Below are 22,929 nucleotides of genomic sequence, written 5' to 3'. Positions count from 1 at the left end.
TAATTTAGTGGTTCCTGCTATATCAGAGCTATTTGAAATCTATCCCAAAAAGGGTATATAATATTGAAGGTGCACATAGGGTCATTCAGAATAACTTCACACACACCCGCTACTGTGTATTTCCAAGTCTAATTCTGTCACTAAATCCATACCGGTGACCCAGCGCCTAAATACTAGGCCTCAAATTTAATTCCCTCTAAATCTCTCGTTACCCACCGGTGTACTGTTGTTGCTGGGCAAGATATTTAGTGTCCGTCAAAGCACATTTTTTGTTCTGGGTTGAAGTACAATTCCCAATTTAGCAATTTCATAATTTAGTGGTTTCTGCTATATCAGAGCTATTTGAAATCTATCCCTAAAAGGGTATATAATATTGAAGGTGCACATAGGGTCATTCAGAATAACTTCACACACACCCGCTACTGTGTATTTCCAAGTCTAATTCTGTCACTAAACCCATACCTGTCACCCAGCGCCTAAATACTAGGCCTCAAATTTAAATCCCTCTAAATCTCTCGTTACCGTTGTCCTGTTGTAGCTGGGAAAGTTATTTAGTGCCCGTCAAAGCACATTTTTTGTTCTGGGTTGAAGTACAATTCCCAATTTAGCAATTTCATAATTTAGTGGTTCCTGCTATATCAGAGCTATTTGAAATCTATCCCAAAAAGGGTATATAATATTGAAGGTGCACATTGGGTCATTCAGAATAACTTCACACACACGCTTCTGTGCATTTCCAAGTCTAATTCTGTCACTAAATCCATACCGGTGACCCAGCGCCTAAATACTAGGCCTCAAATTTAATTCCCTCTAAATCTCTCGTTACCCACCGCTGTACTGTTGTTGCTGGGCAAGATATTTAGTGTCCGTCAAAGCACATTTTTTGTTCTGGGTTGAAGTACAATTCCCAATTTAGCAATTTCATAATTTAGTGGTTTCTGCTATATCAGAGCTATTTGAAATCTATCCCTAAAAGGGTATATAATATTGAAGGTGCACATAGGGTCATTCAGAATAACTTCACACACACCCGCTACTGTGTATTTCCAAGTCTAATTCTGTCACTAAATCCATACCGGTGACCCAGCGCCTAAATACTAGGCCTCAAATTTAATTCCCTCTAAATCTCTCGTTACCCACCGTTGTACTGTTGTTGCTGGGCAAGATATTTAGTGTCCGTCAAAGCACATTTTTTGTTCTGGGTTGAAGTACAATTCCCAATTTAGCAATTTCATAATTTAGTGGTTTCTGCTATATCAGAGCTATTTGAAATCTATCCCTAAAAGGGTATATAATATTCAAGGTGCACATTGGGTCATTCAGAATAACTTCACACACACACGCTTCTGTGCATTTCCAAGTCTAATTCTGTCACTAAATCCATACCGGTCACCCAGCGCCTAAATACTAGGCCTCAAATTTATATCCCGCTGAATTTGAATACAATACATTGGGCCAAATAATATATTTGTTGTTGTGGTGAACCATAACAATGAGAAAAACATCTAGTAAGGGACGCGGACGTGGACATGGTCGTGGTGGTGTTAGTGGACCCTCTGGTGCTGGGAGAGGACGTGGCCGTTCTGCCACATCCACACGTCCTAGTGTACCAACTACCTCAGGTCCCAGTAGCCGCCAGAATTTACAGCGATATATGGTGGGGCCCAATGCCGTTCTAAGGATGGTAAGGCCTGAGCAGGTACAGGCATTAGTCAATTGGGTGGCCGACAGTGGATCCAGCACGTTCACATTATCTCCCACCCAGTCTTCTGCAGAAAGCGCACAGATGGCGCCTGAAAACCAACCCCATCAGTCTGTCACATCACCCCCATGCATACCAGGGAAACTGTCTCAGCCTCAAGTTATGCAGCAGTCTCTTATGCTGTTTGAAGACTCCGCTGGCAGGGTTTCCCAAGGGCATCCACCTAGCCCTTCCCCAGCGGTGAAAGACATAGAATGCACTGACGCACAACCACTTATGTTTCCTGATGATGAGGACATGGGAATACCACCTCAGCATGTCTCTGATGATGACGAAACACAGGTGCCAACTGCTGCGTCTTTCTGCAGTGTGCAGACTGAACAGGAGGTCAGGGATCAAGACTGGGTGGAAGACGATGCAGGGGACGATGAGGTCCTAGACCCCACATGGAATGAAGGTCGTGCCACTGACTTTCACAGTTCGGAGGAAGAGGCAGTGGTGAGACCGAGCCAACAGCGTAGCAAAAGAGGGAGCAGTGGGCAAAAGCAGAACACCCGCCGCCAAGAGACTCCGCCTGCTACTGACCGCCGCCATCTGGGACCGAGCACCCCAAAGGCAGCTTCAAGGAGTTCCCTGGCATGGCACTTCTTCAAACAATGTGCTGACGACAAGACCCGAGTGGTTTGCACGCTGTGCCATCAGAGCCTGAAGCGAGGCATTAACGTTCTGAACCTGAGCACAACCTGCATGACCAGGCACCTGCATGCAAAGCATGAACTGCAGTGGAGTAAACACCTTAAAACCAAGGAAGTCACTCAGGCTCCCCCTGCTACCTCTTCTGCTGCTGCCGCCTCGGCCTATTCTGCTGCTGCCGCCTCGGCCTCTTCCTCCGCCTCTGGAGGAACGTTGGCACCTGCCGCCCAGCAAACAGGGGATGTACCACCAACACCACCACCACCACCTCCGTCACCAAGCGTCTCAACCATGTCACACGCCAGCGTTCAGCTCTCCATCTCACAAACATTTGATAGAAAGCGTAAATTCCCACCTAGCCACCCTCGATCCCTGGCCCTGAATGCCAGCATTTCTAAACTACTGGCCTATGAAATGCTGTCATTTAGGCTGGTGGACACAGACAGCTTCAAACAGCTCATGTCGCTTGCTGTCCCACAGTATGTTGTTCCCAGCCGGCACTACTTCTCCAAGAGAGCCGTGCCTTCCCTGCACAACCAAGTATCCGATAAAATCAAGTGTGCACTGCGCAACGCCATCTGTAGCAAGGTCCACCTAACCACAGATACGTGGACCAGTAAGCACGGCCAGGGACGCTATATCTCCCTAACTGCACACTGGGTAAATGTAGTGGCAGCTGGGCCCCAGGCGGAGAGCTGTTTGGCGCACGTCCTTCCGCCGCCAAGGATCGCAGGGCAACATTCTTTGCCTCCTGTTGCCACCTCCTCCTTCTCGGCTTCCTCCTCCTCTTCTTCCACCTGCTCATCCAGTCAGCCACACACCTTCACCACCAACTTCAGCACAGCCCGGGGTAAACGTCAGCAGGCCATTCTGAAACTCATATGTTTGGGGGACAGGCCCCACACCGCACAGGAGTTGTGGCGGGGTATAGAACAACAGACCGACGAGTGGTTGCTGCCGGTGAGCCTCAAGCCCGGCCTGGTGGTGTGTGATAATGGGCGAAATCTCGTTGCAGCTCTGGGACTAGCCAATTTGACGCACATCCCTTGCTTGGCGCATGTGCTGAATTTGGTGGTGCAGAAGTTCATTCACAACTACCCCGACATGTCAGAGCTGCTGCATAAAGTGCGGGCCGTCTGTTCGCGCTTCCGGCGTTCACATCCTGCTGCTGCTCGCCTGTCTGCGCTACAGCGTAACTTCGGCCTTCCCGCTCACCGCCTCATATGCGACGTGCCCACCAGGTGGAACTCCACCTTGCACATGCTGGACAGACTGTGCGAGCAGCAGCAGGCCATAGTGGAGTTTCAGCTGCAGCACGCACGGGTCAGTCGCACTACAGAACAGCACCACTTCACCACCAATGACTGGGCCTCCATGCGAGACCTGTGTGCCCTGTTGCGCTGTTTCGAGTACTCCACCAACATGGCCAGTGGCGATGACACCGTTATCAGCGTTACAATACCACTTCTATGTCTCCTTGAGAAAACACTTAGGGCGATGATGGAAGAGGAGGTGGCCCAGGAGGAGGAGGAGGAGGAGGAGGAAGAGGGGTCATTTTTAGCACTTTCAGGCCAGTCTCTTCGAAGTGACTCAGAGGGAGGTTTTTGGCAACAGCAGAGGCCAGGTACAAATGTGGCCAGCCAGGGCCCACTACTGGAGGACGAGGAGGACGAGGATGAGGAGGAGGTGGAGGAGGATGAGGATGAAGCATGGTCACAGCGGGGTGGCACCCAACGCAGCTCGGGTCCATCACTGGTGCGTGGCTGGGGGGAAAGGCAGGACGATGACGATACGCCTCCCACAGAGGACAGCTTGTCCTTATCCCTGGGCAGCCTGGCACACATGAGCGACTACATGCTGCAGTGCCTGCGCAACGACAGCAGAGTTGCCCACATTTTAACCTGTGCGGACTACTGGGTTGCCACCCTGCTGGATCCACGCTACAAAGACAATGTGCCCACCTTACTTCCTGCACTGGAGCGTGATAGGAAGATGCGCGAGTACAAGCGCACGTTGGTAGACACGCTACTGAGAGCATTCCCAAATGTCACAGGGGAACAAGTGGAAGCCCAAGGCCAAGGCAGAGGAGGAGCAAGAGGTCGCCAAGGCAGCTGTGTCACGGCCAGCTCCTCTGAGGGCAGGGTTAGCATGGCAGAGATGTGGAAAACTTTTGTCAACACGCCACAGCTAACTGCACCACCACCTGATACGCAACGTGTTAGCAGGAGGCAACATTTCACTAACATGGTGGAACAGTACGTGTGCACACCCCTCCACGTACTGACTGATGGTTCGGCCCCATTCAACTTCTGGGTCTCTAAATTGTCCACGTGGCCAGAGCTAGCCTTTTATGCCTTGGAGGTGCTGGCCTGCCCGGCAGCCAGCGTTTTGTCTGAACGTGTATTCAGCACGGCAGGGGGCGTCATTACAGACAAACGCAGCCGCCTGTCTACAGCCAATGTGGACAAGCTGACGTTCATAAAAATGAACCAGGCATGGATCCCACAGGACCTGTCCGTCCCTTGTCCAGATTAGACATTAACTACCTCCCCATAACCATATATTATTGGACTCCAGGGCACTTCCTCATTCAATCCTATTTTTATTTTCATTTTACCATTATATTGCGAGGCTACCCAAAGTTGAATGAACCTCTCCTCTGCCTGTGTGCTAGGCCTAAATATATGCCAATGGACTGTTGCAGTGGTGGGTGACGTGAAGCCTCATTCTCTGCTATGACATGCAGACTGATTCTCTGCTGACATGAAGCCAGATCCTCTGTTACGGGAGCTCTCTCCTCTGCCTGGGTGCTGGGCCTAAATTTATGACAATTGACTGTTGCAGTGGTGGGTGACGTGAAGCCTGATTCTCTGCTATGATATGAAGACTGATTCTCTGCTGACATGAAGCCAGATTGTCTGTTACGGGACCTTTCTCCTCTGCCTGGGTTCTGGGCCTAAATTTATGAAAATTGACTGTTGCAGTGGTGGGTGACGTGAAGCCTGATTCTCTGCTATGATATGAAGACTGATTCTCTGCTGACATGAAGCCAGATTGTCTGTTACGGGACCTTTCTCCTCTGCCTGGGTTCTGGGCCTAAATTTATGAAAATTGACTCTTACAGTGGTGGGTGACGTGAAGCCTGATTCTCTGCTATGATATGAAGACTGATTCTCTGCTGACATGAAGCCAGATTCTCTGTTACGGGACCTCTCTCCTCTGCCTGGGTGCTGGGCCTAAATTTATGACAATGGACTGTTGCAGTGGTGGCTGACGTGAAGCCTGATTCTCTGCTATGACATGCAGACTGATTCTCTGCTGTCATGAAGCCAGATTGTCTGTTACGGGACCTCTCTGCTCTGCCTGTGTGCTAGGCCTAAATATATGCCAATGGACTGTTGCAGTGGTGGCTGACGTGAAGCCTCATTCTCTGCTATGACATGCAGACTGATTCTCTGCTGTCATGAAGCCAGATTGTCTGTTACGGGACCTCTCTGCTCTGCCTGTGTGCTAGGCCTAAATATATGCCAATGGACTGTTGCAGTGGTGGGTGACGTGAAGCCTCATTCTCTGCTATGACATGCAGACTGATTCTCTGCTGACATGAAGCCAGATTGTCTGTTACGGGACCTCTCTGCTCTGCCTGTGTGCTAGGCCTAAATATATGCCAATGGACTGTTGCAGTGGTGGGTGACGTGAAGCCTCATTCTCTGCTATGACATGCAGACTGATTCTCTGCTGACATGAAGCCAGATTGTCTGTTACGGGACCTCTCTGCTCTGCCTGTGTGCTAGGCCTAAATATATGCCAATGGACTGTTGCAGTGGTGGGTGACGTGAAGCCTCATTCTCTGCTATGACATGCAGACTGATTCTCTGCTGACATGAAGCCAGATTGTCTGTTACGGGACCTCTCTGCTCTGCCTGTGTGCTAGGCCTAAATATATGCCAATGGACTGTTGCAGTGGTGGGTGACGTGAAGCCTCATTCTCTGCTATGACATGCAGACTGATTCTCTGCTGACATGAAGCCAGATTGTCTGTTACGGGACCTCTCTGCTCTGCCTGTGTGCTAGGCCTAAATATATGCCAATGGACTGTTGCAGTGGTGGGTGACGTGAAGCCTCATTCTCTGCTATGACATGCAGACTGATTCTCTGCTGACATGAAGCCAGATCCTCTGTTACGGGAGCTCTCTCCTCTGCCTGGGTGCTGGGCCTAAATTTATGACAATTGACTGTTGCAGTGGTGGGTGACGTGAAGCCTGATTCTCTGCTATGATATGAAGACTGATTCTCTGCTGACATGAAGCCAGATTGTCTGTTACGGGACCTTTCTCCTCTGCCTGGGTTCTGGGCCTAAATTTATGAAAATTGACTCTTACAGTGGTGGGTGACGTGAAGCCTGATTCTCTGCTATGATATGAAGACTGATTCTCTGCTGACATGAAGCCAGATTCTCTGTTACGGGACCTCTCTCCTCTGCCTGGGTGCTGGGTAGTGTTGAGCGCGAATATTCGAAAAGCAAATTTTTTTCGCGAATATCGCAACTTCGCGATTTCGCGAATATTTCGAATATAGTGCTATATATTCGTAAAAACGAATATTCGTTTTTTGTTTCCCCCCCCCCCCCCACAAAATTACAGTACACATATAATTGATTGTTTCCCAAAGGTCCAACAGCTCAGATCTTACTCACATTGCCTAGAAAGTGATTGAGGCGCGAATCTTCGTAAGGCGATTTTATTAGCGCACATGCGAATATCGGCACGTCCCAGAACAGAGGCAAAGGGCTTTGCATTCATACATTAGTGAATTGAGTTGCGAATCTTCGTAAGGCGATTTTATTAGCGCACATGCGAATATCTACACTTGTCCCAGAACAGAGGCAAAGGGCTTTGCATTCATACATTAGTGATTGAATTGAGCTGCGAATCTTCGTAAGGCGATTTTATTAACGCAAATGCAAATATCTACACTTGTCCCCAGAACAGAGAGGCAAAGGCCTGTGCATTCATATAGTATAGCACCATATTCGCGAATACGTAGAACTTCGTAAAAGTCGATTTACGAATATTCGTATTTTTTATTTTACTTTCCACCTTACAGATTACATTGATCTGTACTCTGTCAACTACTGTCATCACCCCCCACTGTATCTCGATTGATTCCCAAAAGTCTCACATTCCCTAGAAAGTGATTGAGGTGCGAATCTTCGTAAGGCGATTTTATTAGCGCACATGCGAATATCTACACTTGTCCCAGAACAGAGGCAAAGGGCATTGCATTCATACATTAGTGATTGAATTGAGTTGCGAATCTTCGTAAGGCGATTTCATTAGCGCACATGTGAATTTTGCATAGCATATGTATTATGCGATAATTCGAATTATCGCATATGCGAAATAATAACGAATTTGAATAATCGCGAATATTTTACGAATATTCTTTCGAATATTCACAAAATTTCGCGAATTCGAATATGGGACATGCCGCTCAACACTAGTGCTGGGCCTAAATTTATGACAATGGACTGTTGCAGTGGTGGGTGACGTGAAGCCTGATTCTCTGCTATGACATGCAGACTGATTCTCTGCTGACATGAAGCCAGATTGTCTGTTACGGGACCTCTCTCCTCTGCCTGGGTGCTGGGCCTAAATATATGCCAATGGACTGTTGCAGTGGTGGCTGACGTGAAGCCTCATTCTCTGCTATGACATGCAGACTAATTCTCTGCTGACATGAAGACAGATTCTCTGTTACGGGACCTCTCTCCTCTGCCTGGGTGCCGGGGCCTAAATATCTGAGAATGGACTGTTCCAGTGGTGGCTGACGTGAAGCCTCATTCTCTGCTATGACATGCAGACTAATTCTCTGCTGACATGAAGACAGATTCTCTGTTACGGGACCTCCCTCCTCTGCCTGGGTGCTGGGCCTAAATATATGCCAATGGACTGTTGCAGTGGTGGCTGACGTGAAGCCTCATTCTCTGCTATGACATGCAGACTAATTCTCTGCTGACATGAAGACAGATTCTCTGTTACGGGACCTCCCTCCTCTGCCTGGGTGCTGGGCCTAAATATATGCCAATGGACTGTTGCAGTGGTGGCTGACGTGAAGCCTCATTCTCTGCTATGACATGCAGACTGATTCTCTGCTGACATGAAGCCAGATTCTCTGTTACGGGACCTCTCTCCTCTGCCTGTGTGTGTGCTGGGCCTAAATATATGCCAATGGACTGTTGCAGTGGTGGCTGACGTGAAGCCTCATTCTCTGCTATGACATGCAGACTGATTCTCTGCTGACATGAAGCCAGATTCTCTGTTACGGGACCTCTCTCCTCTGCCTGTGTGTGTGCTGGGCCTAAATATATGCCAATGGACTGTTGCAGTGGTGGCTGACGTGAAGCCTCATTCTCTGCTATGACATGCAGACTAATTCTCTGCTGACATGAAGACAGATTCTCTGTTACGGGACCTCCCTCCTCTGCCTGGGTGCTGGGCCTAAATATATGCCAATGGACTGTTGCAGTGGTGGCTGACGTGAAGCCTCATTCTCTGCTATGACATGCAGACTGATTCTCTGCTGACATGAAGCCAGATTCTCTGTTACGGGACCTCTCTCCTCTGCCTGTGTGTGTGCTGGGCCTAAATATATGCCAATGGACTGTTGCAGTGGTGGCTGACGTGAAGCCTCATTCTCTGCTATGACATGCAGACTGATTCTCTGCTGACATGAAGCCAGATTCTCTGTTACGGGACCTCTCTCCTCTGCCTGTGTGTGTGCTGGGCCTAAATATATGCCAATGGACTGTTGCAGTGGTGGCTGACGTGAAGCCTCATTCTCTGCTATGACATGCAGACTAATTCTCTGCTGACATGAAGACAGATTCTCTGTTACGGGACCTCCCTCCTCTGCCTGGGTGCTGGGCCTAAATATATGCCAATGGACTGTTGCAGTGGTGGCTGACGTGAAGCCTCATTCTCTGCTATGACATGCAGACTGATTCTCTGCTGACATGAAGCCAGATTCTCTGTTACGGGACCTCTCTCCTCTGCCTGTGTGTGTGCTGGGCCTAAATATATGCCAATGGACTGTTGCAGTGGTGGCTGACGTGAAGCCTCATTCTCTGCTATGACATGCAGACTGATTCTCTGCTGACATGAAGCCAGATTCTCTGTTACGGGACCTCTCTCCTCTGCCTGTGTGTGTGCTGGGCCTAAATATATGCCAATGGACTGTTGCAGTGGTGGCTGACGTGAAGCCTCATTCTCTGCTATGACATGCAGACTAATTCTCTGCTGACATGAAGACAGATTCTCTGTTACGGGACCTCCCTCCTCTGCCTGGGTGCTGGGCCTAAATATATGCCAATGGACTGTTGCAGTGGTGGCTGACGTGAAGCCTCATTCTCTGCTATGACATGCAGACTAATTCTCTGCTGACATGAAGACAGATTCTCTGTTACGGGACCTCTCTCCTCTGCCTGGGTGCCGGGGCCTAAATATCTGAGAATGGACTGTTCCAGTGGTGGGTGACGGGAAGCCAGATTCTCTGCTATGGAACCTCTCTCCAATTGATTTTGGTTAATTTTTATTTATTTAATTTTTATTTTAATTCATTTCCCTATCCACATTTGTTTGCAGGGGATTTACCTACATGTTGCTGCCTTTTGCAGCCCTCTAGCTCTTTCCTGGGCTGTTTTACAGCCTTTTTAGTGCCGAAAAGTTCGGGTCCCCATTGACTTCAATGGGGTTCGGGTTCGGGACGAAGTTCGGATCGGGTTCGGATCCCGAACCCGAACATTTCCGGGATGTTCGGCCGAACTTCTCGAACCCGAACATCCAGGTGTTCGCTCAACTCTATTCAGGTACTTTAGCTCTCAGACACATTATTTGGTGAAAATTCAGTGTGAACTGTGCTAAATGGGATTGGGGCACTATAATTGTGGAAATTGGTGAAGGTCTGGATGTTACCAGGCTTTGGGCTTTGGTCTTTGCCCTGATATACGTTGATCATAGGACAATGGCTTGTTGGCATCTCCCTGGCACTTGTTACCTGGGGCGCATACCTTGCCAGCCTGTAATAGCAGAAGATAGCTTTTAGGTGGATTCCTAAATTACAGTATAGTCCAAGGTAAAATGTCTTGTCCAGGAACATGAGTTGATAACCGTTGACTCTTCTGAGTCTCTTCTCTTGACCGTTAATGCTCTCTGGTTATTTCCAAAGAGTGAGAGATTATCTCCAGAAAAACATCAGATTTTGCTGATTGGGACAGTATTGGAACCAACTGGCAAACACCTTTATGTGGTCACTTTGACATGAAAAGGTAAAGGTTGTCTCATGCAAACAAAGAGGATGTTCTCCTCTCAGGACCATCCTATGTGAAGTGTACACCGGGTATCGGTAATGGTCTGGAGGGTTCAGACGTTCCTATGTCATAGGAGCCTTCCCCCATGACAATCCCTTTCAACATGATTTTTGGGGAATACAGTGTGGGAATTCTTTTACACATCATTTATTTGCTACCAAAAATAAAATCTAACTACCGAGATCACAGGGCACAGAAAACAAAACACAAAATAGAAGAACAGAGAGAATAGTTGTCACCATGAACTGCATCTTGCTGCCTAGTAAGCAGATGATCAGATTTCAAAACCACCGCAGCAGTTTACAGCTGACCACAATCTGGCAGAACTGAGCGAAAGGATCTACCAAAGGAAAACATGCCCAGGGACACAATCATCCAATTTCTCTATGGCCGCAGATTCATAGCTACAGCATGTGTTGACAGTGTTAACGTTAATAACTGTTGCTGAATCCAACTTTGCATGTCACTGGAGATTTCCGTTGATGTGTATGTCATCTGTAAATATATAATCAATATATACTGATGTCAGAATGCAGGTGATTATAAAGAGTTGGGCCACATATTTTTGTATCTCTATGTCTGACCACCCCTACATGTATAAACATTATCACTTGCACTCCGAAAATGTGGTGGTGCCAACTGGAGGGCTTAAGAAGGCTGGCAGTTCCAGTAAAAATTACTTGAGAAATTACATAAGAAACACGTTGTCCTTAAGACTATGCTTCTCACTGTACAGGGACGACTGACCTTTAATTTCTCCCAAAAAACATAGGGTAGGACATATTCCAAGCAGCAATAATTGTACTTCTACCCTGGATCTGTAATGGTTTAAAAACACACCATCAACATAGATAGGTACCATAGGTAAATTGATCTTATTTATGTTAAATTATGCTTAACTTGCTATTGGAGTTACAAATTGGAAAAATACACTTTTTGGAAGCTGTAACTCATAAGCTTCTAGGTAATTAAGGTTTCTCTGTAATGAGCTGAACATGATCTAATAGCTATGCTGTAAGGTGGTCCCCTGTAGCCCATGCAATACTAGCTTCTTTTTCTCCCACCGGGAAAGACCTCCGATTGGCACCTGGATTCTTTGCACCAAGGTCAAGGCTAGAAGGGACTCCTTGTAATGAGAAGTCACATCATTAACTCGCAGAGGTCACAGGCCAACAAGCTCGTCTTACTAACTCTCCCCAGTGAGCAATTAATTGATTGCACAAAGCAAAACATAGACCATCATATTTTTCCAAGAGCCGCAACAATAACAGCACAAACAATGTCTTCACAGGGTCCTCTGCTGCAAGATCCAACCTGGGAAAATGTCCCATGTATTTCCTCTATTATTCTTACAAATTTAGTTCATTATTATTATTATTTATTTTTGTGTGTGTTGGGATTATTAAAGGGCATCTGTCAGCAGATTTGTACCTACGACACTGACTGACCTGTTCCATGTGCGCTTGGAAGCTGAAGGCATCTGTGTTGGTCCCATGTTCATATGTGCCCGCATTGCTGAGAAAAATGATGTTTTATTATATGCAAATGAGCCTCTAGGAGCAATGGGGGCGTTGCCGTTACACCTAGAGGCTCTGCTCTCTCTGCAACTGCCCCATCCCCTGCACATTGATTGGCATGACCAGGAAGTGTAAACGTCATCACGTATGGCCCTGTCAATCAAAACGGAGAGGATGCAGAGAGAGCAGAGCCTCTAGGTGTAACGGCAACGCCCCCATTGCTCCTAGAGGCTCATTTGCATATAATAAAACATCATTTTTCTCAGCAATGCGGGCACATATGAACATGGGACCAACACAGATGCCCTAAGCTGCCAAGTGCACATGGAACTGGTCAACCAGTGTAATACAGACAAAACTGCTGACAGATGCTGTGGTGGTATAAATTCAGTAGTAAAATGATTGTTGGAGTAGTCACCCCTCCCTTGACATTCCTGTAGTGGGTTATAACATGGTCCATTTTGCCCTTCCCAAATACAGGCTAGGAGATCATAGCAATAAAATCAGCAAAATGGAGCCACTTCACAGAGACCAGACAGCTCTATCATAAAACCTAGAGCTAGCGATAGGATCCGGCACAAACCCTTCATGTACCTGACAGAGCCATTGGAGGGGTCATGAAAAGGTCATACATAAACCCCTACAATCCGATATATACATCAACCATTTATCTGCTTCTATATACTATATATTTATCTGCTTCTATATACTACGATTTTTTTTACTCGAAAAATCTGCAAGGTAATGATTGTGTAATATGCAAATTTTCATAATACAAATTTTTTATTGCGAATTTTGCAACTATTAGACAAAGAAGATTATAGCACTATATTAGCTAAATTGCTCTATATTTGTTTTTTTTGAATATTCGCTATATTGCTATATACTCTCGTTTTAGAATATTCAGAATATTCGAAAAAACTAAGTTATAGCAATATATATCACTATATTCAAAATATTCGCGAATTTTCAAAGTACCTATATTCGTTATAAAAATTCGAAATTCGAATATTCGTTATCAACACTAAGCTCAGCCCGACATGACCACTGCTTCTGGCTTTGTATATAGTTTCCAGTGACGAGTCGACCAGAAACATCTGATCGTATGGGTGCTGGGTTGTGGACCCCTGCTGATCTGATATGGATTAGCTTATCTGATATCAGCTGATTGCACGGACCGCAGTACACCAGGAGCAGCTCCGTGCACTGTGTAGTGGCCGCGCCTGGTTACTACAGCTCTGTCCCATACAAGTGAATGGCAGAAAGGTGCAGTAACCAGACAATATAAAGTGCACTGAGCTGCGCCTATTTTCAGTGCTAAACAGCCTTGGGCCTGTGATACACTTAATCCGCTCCTGGCCGTATGGTCAATGCAATCAGCTGATCAGATTGCACGTCCACCTATTGATGACTTACCTTAAGGTAAAATGATTTTACATTAGTAACATTACGTTTGGTGCTGTAACTCATTTCCTGACATCTGTGTCAACTTGAGTTATTTTGCCTGTGCAGCAATCTTGCAAGTGTAAGGTACGCAGGTGGACTCCGACCACTGAAGAACACTGGAAACGGCTTTACTAAAGATGATTTTGCAGTAGAGCAACCTCTCTGTACCTGTCTGGGCTGCACTGCTTCACTTGGGTGGTCACATCACACCACCCCTGAGCTCTGGTAACGGACCCTGCTCTGGATCTCCTGAACTGCACTCCTCTCCTTCTCCAGGCACTGGCTGAACTGCTCTTCCTGTGTAGCAGGCTTTGTCTTCTCCTGTTATCTCTAGCTGGGAACTGGCTCCCTCTGCTGAACGGGAATGATGAGAGTCTATGCCCCAACACTGCAACAGCTCCTCCTGACAATACACAATTGTGCTAAGGAGTGGGACTAGTGTGAAGACCTAGGACGCTGTCACTTGCAATGACCATACTACGTAGGATCTAAATTAGAGGTCCACCAGGTAATCCTTTGTGCCTCATAGCAACGTATCGACTGGGCTTCACTCCTTCATCGGCAGAACAGGAGTTTAGAACATGAATTCTTATAATTATTTAGGTATTCCTCTTGTCTAGTGTTGAGCGAACTTGTGTTTTCAAGTTCGGCGCACAAGGTTCGGGTTCAGGTTATCTAAGAATTCTGTTATGGATTCCGCTACCACGAATCATAAGTTATGGTAGCGGAATCCATAACGGGATTCTTCGATAACCCATACCTTGTACGCCAAACTTGAAAACACCACTCTTGACCCTTCTATATCCACAGTGATCACTAATTTGGAACCCCTTAGGCCATGGCCATGATTTTTTTTAAAGAAAATTTGCAGCAGAAAACCACAACTACTTGATTTTCTGCCATGGACTGGCCTGTGGATCTGCACGTGAATTATCTAATGTCATTGAGCTAATCCATGCTTTCTCCATGCAGAAATGCAATGGATTTTAAAGGACATCCTTCAGCAAATGCCAGGTATGATGATGTTTTCACTGCCTGGTCCTGTCAATTAAAGTGCAGCGGGCGCGAGAGCCCTCTAGGTGTAACAGGAATGCTCATTTGCATATATTAAAGCATAGTGCGTCCACACATGGGACCAACACAGATGCCTTCAAGAAGGCACAGCTCAGCCTAAGTTTGCGTGATCCAGACACTTCCGAAATGCGAAGGAAAAGGCAGTCATGAGAGACTTCAAATTTTCAATGGATCCATTGCCTTGGAATTTAGGATAAAATTTAACTTTTATTTACATGATTAAAAGAACTCCATGGTGTCCTCGGGGGTTCGCGCAAATCGCGATTCATCAAGTTCTTTTAATCATGTAACTAAAAGTTACATTTTATTGTAAATTCCAGGGCGTTGGATCCACCGAAAATTTGGCACAGATGCCTTCAACCAGTTTCATAGGTACACATCTGCTGACAGATGCCCTTTAACTGCTTCAGGACCAGGCCAATGTTTTGTCTTTTTCCCCCTGCCTTCCCAGAACCATAACTTTTTTACTTTTCTGTTCACATGGGCATATGAAAACGTATGTCATATCATATATTGGAAAATGTGAAAAAAATTCTTAGCGGGAAAATGGAAAAAAAAAATTGCTCACATTTTGGCTGCTGTTTTTATGCTGTTCCTTGTGCGCTAAAAATTACATGAGGACCTTATTTTGCAGGACAGCATGATTAACCACTTCAGCCCCGCTAGCTGAAACCCCCTTCATGACCAGAGCACTTTTTACACTTCGGCACTACACTACTTTCACCGTTTATCGCTCGGTCATGCAACTTACCACCCAAATGAATTTTACCTCCTTTTCTTCTCACTAATAGAGCTTTCATTGGGTGGTATTTTATTGCTGCTGACATTTTTACTTTTTTTGTTATTAATCGAAATGAACGATTTTTTTGCAAAAAAATGAACATTTTCACTTTCAGCTGTAAAATTTTGCAAAAAAAACGACATCCATATATAAATTTTTCGCTAAATTTATAGTTCTACATGTCTTTGATAAAAAAAAAATGTTTGGGCAAAAAAAAAATGGTTTGGGTAAAAGTTATAGCGTTTACAAACTATGGTACAAAAATGTGAATTTCCGCTTTTTGAAGCAGCTCTGACTTTCTGAGCACCTGTCATGATTCCTGAGGTTCTACAATGCCCAGACAGTAGAAAAACCCCACAAATGACCCCATTTCGGAAAGTAGACACCCTAAGGTATTCGCTGATGGGCATAGTGAGTTCATAGAACTTTTTATTTTTTGTCACAAGTTAGCGGAAAATGATTTTTCTTTTTTTTTCTTTTTTTCTTACAAAGTCTCATATTCCACTAACTTGCGACAAAAAATAAAACATTCTAGGAACTCACCATGCCCCTCACGGAATACCTTGGGGTGTCTTCTTTCCAAAATGGGGTCACTTGTGGGGTAGTTATACTGCCCTGGCAATTTAGGGGCCCAAATGTGTGAGAAGAACTTTGCAATCAAAATGTGTAAAAAATGACCGGTGAAATCCGAAAGGTGCACTTTGGAATATGTGCCCCTTTGCCCACCTAGGCTGCAAAAAAGTGTGACACATCTGGTATCGCCGTACTCAGGAGAAGTTGGGGAATGTGTTTTGGGGTGTCATTTTACATATACCCATGCTGGGTGAGAGAAATATCTTGGCAAAAGACAACTTTTCCAATTTTTTTATACAAAGTTGGCATTTGACCAAGATATTTATCTCATCCAGCATGGGTATATGTAAAATGACACCCCAAAACACATTCCCCAACTTCTCCTGAGTACGGCGATACCAGATGTGTCACACTTTTTTGCTGCCAAGGTGGGCAAAGGGGCACATATTCCAAAGTGCACCTTTCGGATTTCGCAGGCCATTTTTTACACATTTTGATTGCAAAGTACTTCTCACACATTTGGGCCCCTAAATTGCCAGGGCAGTATAACTACCCCACAAGTGACCCCATTTTGGAAAGAAGACACCCCAAGGTATTCCGTAAGGGGCATGGCGAGTTCCTAGAATTTTTTATTTTTTGTCGCAAGTTAGTGGAATATGAGACTTTGTAAGGAAAAAAGAAAAAAAAAGAAAAATCATCATTTTCCGCTAACTTGTGACAAAAAATAAAAAATTCTAGGAACTCGCCGTGCCCCTCACGGAATACCTTGGGGTGTCTTCTTTCCAAAATGGGGTCACTTGTGGCGTAGTTATACTGCCCTGGCAATTTAGGGGCCCAAATGTGTGAGAAGAACTTTGCAATCGAAATGTGTAAAAAATGACCGGTGAAATCCGAAAGGTGCACTTTGGAATATGTGCCCCTTTGCCCACCTAGGCTGCAAAAAAGTGTCACACATCTGGTATCGCCGCACTCAGGAGAAGTTGGGGAATGTGTTTTGGGGTGTCATTTTACATATACCCATGCTGGGTGAGAGAAATATCTTGGCAAAAGATAACTTTTCCCATTTTTTTTATACAAAGTTGGCATTTGACCAAGATATTTTTCTCACCCAGCATGGGTATATGTAAAATGACACCCCAAAACACATTCCCCAGCTTCTCCTGAGTACGGCGATACCAGATGTGTCACACTTTTTTGCAGCCTAGATGCGCAAAGGTGCCCAAATTCCTTTTAGGAGGGCATTTTTAGACATTTGGATCCCAGACTTCTTCTCACACTTTCGGGCCCCTAAAAAGCCAGGGCAGTATAAATACCCCACATGTGACCCCACTTTGGAAAGAAGACACCCCAAGGTATTCAATGAGGGGCCTGGCGAGTTCATAGAATTTTTTTTTTTTTTGCATAAGTTAGCGGAAATTGATTTTTTTTGTTTTTTTCCGCTAACTTAGGACAAAAATTTCAATCTTTCATGGACTCAATATGCCCCTCACGGAATACCTTGGGGTGTCTTCTTTCCGAAATGGGGTCACATGTGGGGTATTTATACTGCCCTGGCTTTTTAGGGGCCCTAAAGCGTGAGAAGAAGTCTGGAATATAAATGTCTAAAAATGTTTACGCATTTGGATTCTGTGAGGGGTATGGCGAGTTCATGTGAGATTTTATTTTTTGACACAAGTTAGTGGAATATGAGACTTTGTAAGGAAAAACAAAAACAAAAACAAACAAAAAATTTCCGCTAACTTGGGCCAAAAAAATGTCTGAATGGAGCCTTACAGGGGGGGGGGGGGGGGGGGTGTCGGGTGATCAATGACAGGGGGGTGATCACCCATATAGACTCCCTGATCACCCCCCTGTCATTGATCACCCCCTGTACGGCTCCATTCAGACGTCCGCATGATTTTTACGGATCCATGGATACATGGATCGGATCCGCAAAACGCATACGGACGTCTGAATGGAGCCTTACAGGGGGGTGATCAATGACAGGGGGTGATCAGGGAGTGTATATGGGTGATCACCCCTCTGTCATTGATCACCCCCTGTAAGGCTCCATTCAGACGTCCGCATGATTTTTACGGATCCATGGATACATGGATCGGATCCGCAAAACACATGCAGATGTCTGAATGGAGCCTTACAGGGGGGTGATCAATGACAGGGGGTGATCAGGGAGTGTATATGGGTGATCACCCCTCTGTCATTGATCACCCCCTGTAAGGCTCCATTCAGACGTCCGCATGATTTTTACGGATCATGGATACATGGATCGGATCCGCAAAACACATGCAGATGTCTGAATGGAACCTTACAGGGGGGTGATCAATGACAGGGGGTGATCAGGGAGTGTATATGGGTGATCACCCCTCTGTCATTGATCACCCCCCTGTAAGGCTCCATTCAGACGTCCGCATGATTTTTACGGATCCATGGATACCAAAACACATGCGGACGTCTGAATGGAGCCCTACAGGGGGGTGATCAATGACAGGGGGTGATCAGGGAGTGTATATGGGTGATCACCCCTCTGTCATTGATCACCCCCCTGTAAGGCTCCATTCAGACGTCCGCATGATTTTTACGGATCCATGGATACCAAAACACATGCGGACGTCTGAATGGAGACTTACAGGGGGGTGATCAATGACAGGGGGTGATCAGGGAGTGTATATGGGTGATCACCCCTCTGTCATTGATCACCCCCTGTAAGGCTCCATTCAGACGTCCACATGATTTTTACGGATCCATGGATACATGGATCGGATCCGCAAAACACATGCAGATGTCTGAATGGAGCCTTACAGGGGGGTGATCAATGACAGGGGGTGATCAGGGAGTGTATATGGGTGATCACCCCTCTGTCATTGATCACCCCCCTGTAAGGCTCCATTCAGACGTCCGCATGATTTTTACGGATCCATGGATACCAAAACACATGCGGACGTCTGAATGGAGCCCTACAGGGGGGTGATCAATGACAGGGGGGTGATCAGGGAGTGTATATGGGTGATCACCCGCCTGTCATTGATCACCCCCCTGTAAGGCTCCATTCAGACATCTGCATGTGTTTTGCGGATCCGATCCATGTATCCATGGATCCGTAAAAATCATGCGGACGTCTGAATGGAGCCTTACAGGGGGGTGATCAATGACAGAGTGGTGATCAATGCAGGGGGTGATCAGGGAATCTATATGGGTGATCACCCGCCTGTCATTGATCACCCCCCTGTAAGGCTCCATTCAGACGTCCGTATGTGTTTTTCGGATCCGATCCATGTATGAGTGGATCCGTAAAAATCATGCGGATGTCTGAATGGAGCCTTACAGGGGGGTGATCAATGACAGAGGGGTGATCAATGACAGGGAAGTGATCAGGAAGTCTATATGCGTGATCACCCACTTGTCATTGATCACCCCCCTGTAAGGCTCCATTCAGACGTCCGTATGTGTTTTGCGGATCCGATCCATGTATCAGTGGATCCGTAAAAATCATGCGGATGTCTGAATGGAGCCTTACAGGGGGGTGATCAATGACAGAGGGGTGATCAATGACAGAGGGGTGATCAGGAAGTCTATATGCGTGATCACCCACTTGTCATTGATCACCCCCCTGTAAGGCTCCATTCAGACGTCCGTATGCGTTTTGCGGATCCGATCCATGTATCCGTGGATCCGTAAAAATCATACGGACGTCTGAACGGAGCCTGACAGGGGGGTGATCAATGACAGGGGGTGATCAGGGAGTTTATATGGGGTGATCAGGGGTTCATAAAGGGTTAATAAGTGACGGGGGGGGGGGGTGTAGTGTAGTGTAGTGTTTGGTGCGACTTTACTGACCTACCTGTGTCCTCTGGTGGTCGATCCTAACAAAAGGGACCACCAGAGGACCAGGTAGGAGGTATATTAGACGCTGTTATCAAAACAGCGTCTAATATACCTGTTAGGAGTTAAAAAATTCGGATCTCCAGCCTGCCAGCGAGCGATCGCCGCTGGCATGCTGGAGATCCACTCGCTTACCTTCCGTTCCTGTGAGCGCGCGCGCCTGTGTGCGCGCGTTCACAGGAAATCTCGGCTCTCGCGGGAGGACGCGTATATGCGTCCACCCAGAAGAGCAGGGCCGCCGGCAGGACGCAATCCTGCGTACGGCGGTCCTGTAGTGGTTAAAGAGATACCAGTTTTATTTAGTTTTTAATAATGTTTTACTACTTTAAACCTTGCATCGCCATATTCTGACACTTGTAACTTTTTTTTGTTTCCATCTCCAGTAGTGTTGAGTGAACCCGAACTTTGCAGCAAAAGTTCGAGTTCGGTGTTCGGGCATTTAATAAAGCTTGTTGAAAGGCTGCAGGGCAGCCAATCAACAAGCTTTTAAGCTGTGGCCACTTAGAATGTGGGCACCTAGTAATGGCATGGCTGTGATTGGCCGGTGCATCATGTGACCCAGCCTCTATACAAGCCGTATCACATGTAGCACCGCCCATCAGCTCTGAGTAGTGCAGGGACAGGGAGCAGGCAGCTGAAATGAGGGGGAGTGTTAGGAATCTCATCTGGCTATTTATTCTGTGGGTGACCTATAGTTATTTTTTTGTGGGTGCTATACACCAGCTTTGCACCCCTGACACAGAAATATAATAATTAATCTGGCTGTTAATTCTGTGGGTGACATATACCCCTTTTTATGTGTGAGGTACACCTACACTACATACCTGACAGGGAAATTAATATAGTTAATCCGTCTGTTAAATTGGTGGGTGACATATATCTATTTTTGGTGTGAGGTACACCTGCACTGCATATGTGACAGGAAAATTAATATAGTTAATCCGTCTGTTAGTTCGGTGGGTGACATATACCCATTTTTTCTGTGGGGTACACCTGCACTGCATATGTGACAGTGAAATTAATATAGTTAATCCCTCTGTTAGATCAGTGGGTGACATATACCTATTTTTGGTGTGTACACATTTTTGGTTTGAGGTACACCTGCACTGCATACTTGACAGGGAAATTAATATAGTTAATCCGTCTGTTAGATCGGTGGTTGACATTTATCAATTTTTGGTGTGAGGTACACCTGCACTGCATACGTGACAGGAAAATTTATATAGTTAATCTGTCTGTTAGTTCGGTGGGTAACCTCAAAGAATGAGGAGAGCATCAAATAAGGGACGTGGCCCCAGTCATGGTGCTGTTGGTGTTGGTGGAGCTCCTGTTGCAGGGAGAGGACATGGTTGATCTGTGCCTACTACACGCCTAAATGAAACACCTTCCTCAGATGCACATAGGCAGCAGAATGTTCAGAGTTATTTTGCAGGCCCGAATACTGGTGTACGAATGATGAGGCCAGAACAACTAGAGGCGGTAGTAGATTGGGTGGCTGACAGTGTGTCACCACCAGATCTTTGAGAAGTTCTGATAGACGCTCTTCAGTACCTCCTGCATGATATTCTTTTGTTTTGCTTTCGTTTTGACATCTCTCCTCCCTCTCCCAGCTGTCATCTATTAGCAGTGATTGCCTCCCTATATATCTCCTCCCCATACTGCCTCACTTTGCAGTTTATACAACTTCCTGGAGTGTGCTCATGCTGCAAACTCCAACTGATGCTTCTACAGATAAGTCTGTTCATTTATTTGTGTTTTCCTGTTGCCTTGATCCTAGGTGATCCTGACTCCCTCCGTATTAAGTGTAGGGAGCCGGTGGTCGTGTCCCCTCACTATTATAGGGTGTTCAGGTGTCATACAGTCGAGGCACGAGGGCATGCAATTTTCTATCATAGAGATCTTTGCATGGGCTGAGAAGACAGGGAGAGTTTCAGGGCTTAAATAGGGGTCACCCGTTTTGTTCCTTAGTTTCGGATCAAGCCAGTCGGATCCTTATTTGTAACTTCTTGTTTTCTGTTACACCATCCGTGACACAGTGCCTCCAGTTCCTTCACATTGTCTACCACCCGGTCCCCTGCTAAAAGAGCAGAGTTGGCACCTGCAGCCCAGGGGCATCTTTCTTTCACCTCACTTGTTCCTATTAAGTTTAGAGACAGCACACCAGAAAGATGAGCGACTACATGCTGCAGTGCTTGATCAACGACCACCAAGTTGCCCACATTCTAACCAGTGCTGATTACTGGATGGCCACCCTGCTGGATCCCCGCTACAAGGACAATATGCCGTCCTTAATTCCATCACTGGAGCGTGATCGGAAGATGCGCGAGTACAAGCGCACGCTGGTAGAAGCGCTGCTGATGGCATTCCCACCTGACAGCGGGGGCTCAGTGGAAGCACAAGGCGAAAGCAGAGGAGGAGGAAAAAGTTGCCACCGCCAGCACCTCAGAAGGGAGGGTTAGCATGGCCAAAATGTGGAAAAGTTTTGTCAGCACGCCATAACAACCAGCACCACCAACTGATAGGGGACATCTTAGCAGGAGGCAGCATTTCAGCAACATGGTGGAAGAGTACGTGTGCACACGCCTACACGTACTGACTGATGGGTCTGCCCCATTCAACTTCAGGGTCTCCAAACTGGTCACATGGCCTGAGCTTGCTCTTTACGCCTTGGAGGTGCTGGCCTGCCCTGCGGCCAGTGTATTGTCCGAACGTGTGTTTAGCACGGCAGGGGGGTGATCAAAGACAAGCGCAGCCGCCTGTCCACAGGCAAAGTGGACAAGCTCACGTTTATTAAAATAAACCAGGCATGGAGCCCACAGGACTTGTCCATGCCTTTTGCAGAGTAGACAAGTACACCAGCCGCACCCAGCCATTGTTAGACTCCAGCGCATTGCTG

General features: G+C 46.5%; 1 protein-coding gene across 1 annotated transcript in view; it reads right to left on the bottom strand.

Moving 5' to 3' along the window:
• The window catches only part of NFX1 (nuclear transcription factor, X-box binding 1), a 165,794-nt gene that overhangs the window by 56,275 nt on the left and 86,590 nt on the right, over positions 1 to 22,929 (bottom strand). The window lies entirely within an intron of this gene.

The sequence above is a fragment of the Bufo gargarizans genome, chromosome 5 (genome assembly GCF_014858855.1).
Source record: "Bufo gargarizans isolate SCDJY-AF-19 chromosome 5, ASM1485885v1, whole genome shotgun sequence".
Classification (NCBI taxonomy): domain Eukaryota; kingdom Metazoa; phylum Chordata; class Amphibia; order Anura; family Bufonidae; genus Bufo; species Bufo gargarizans.
This window is presented reverse-complemented; position numbering and strand designations above follow the sequence as displayed.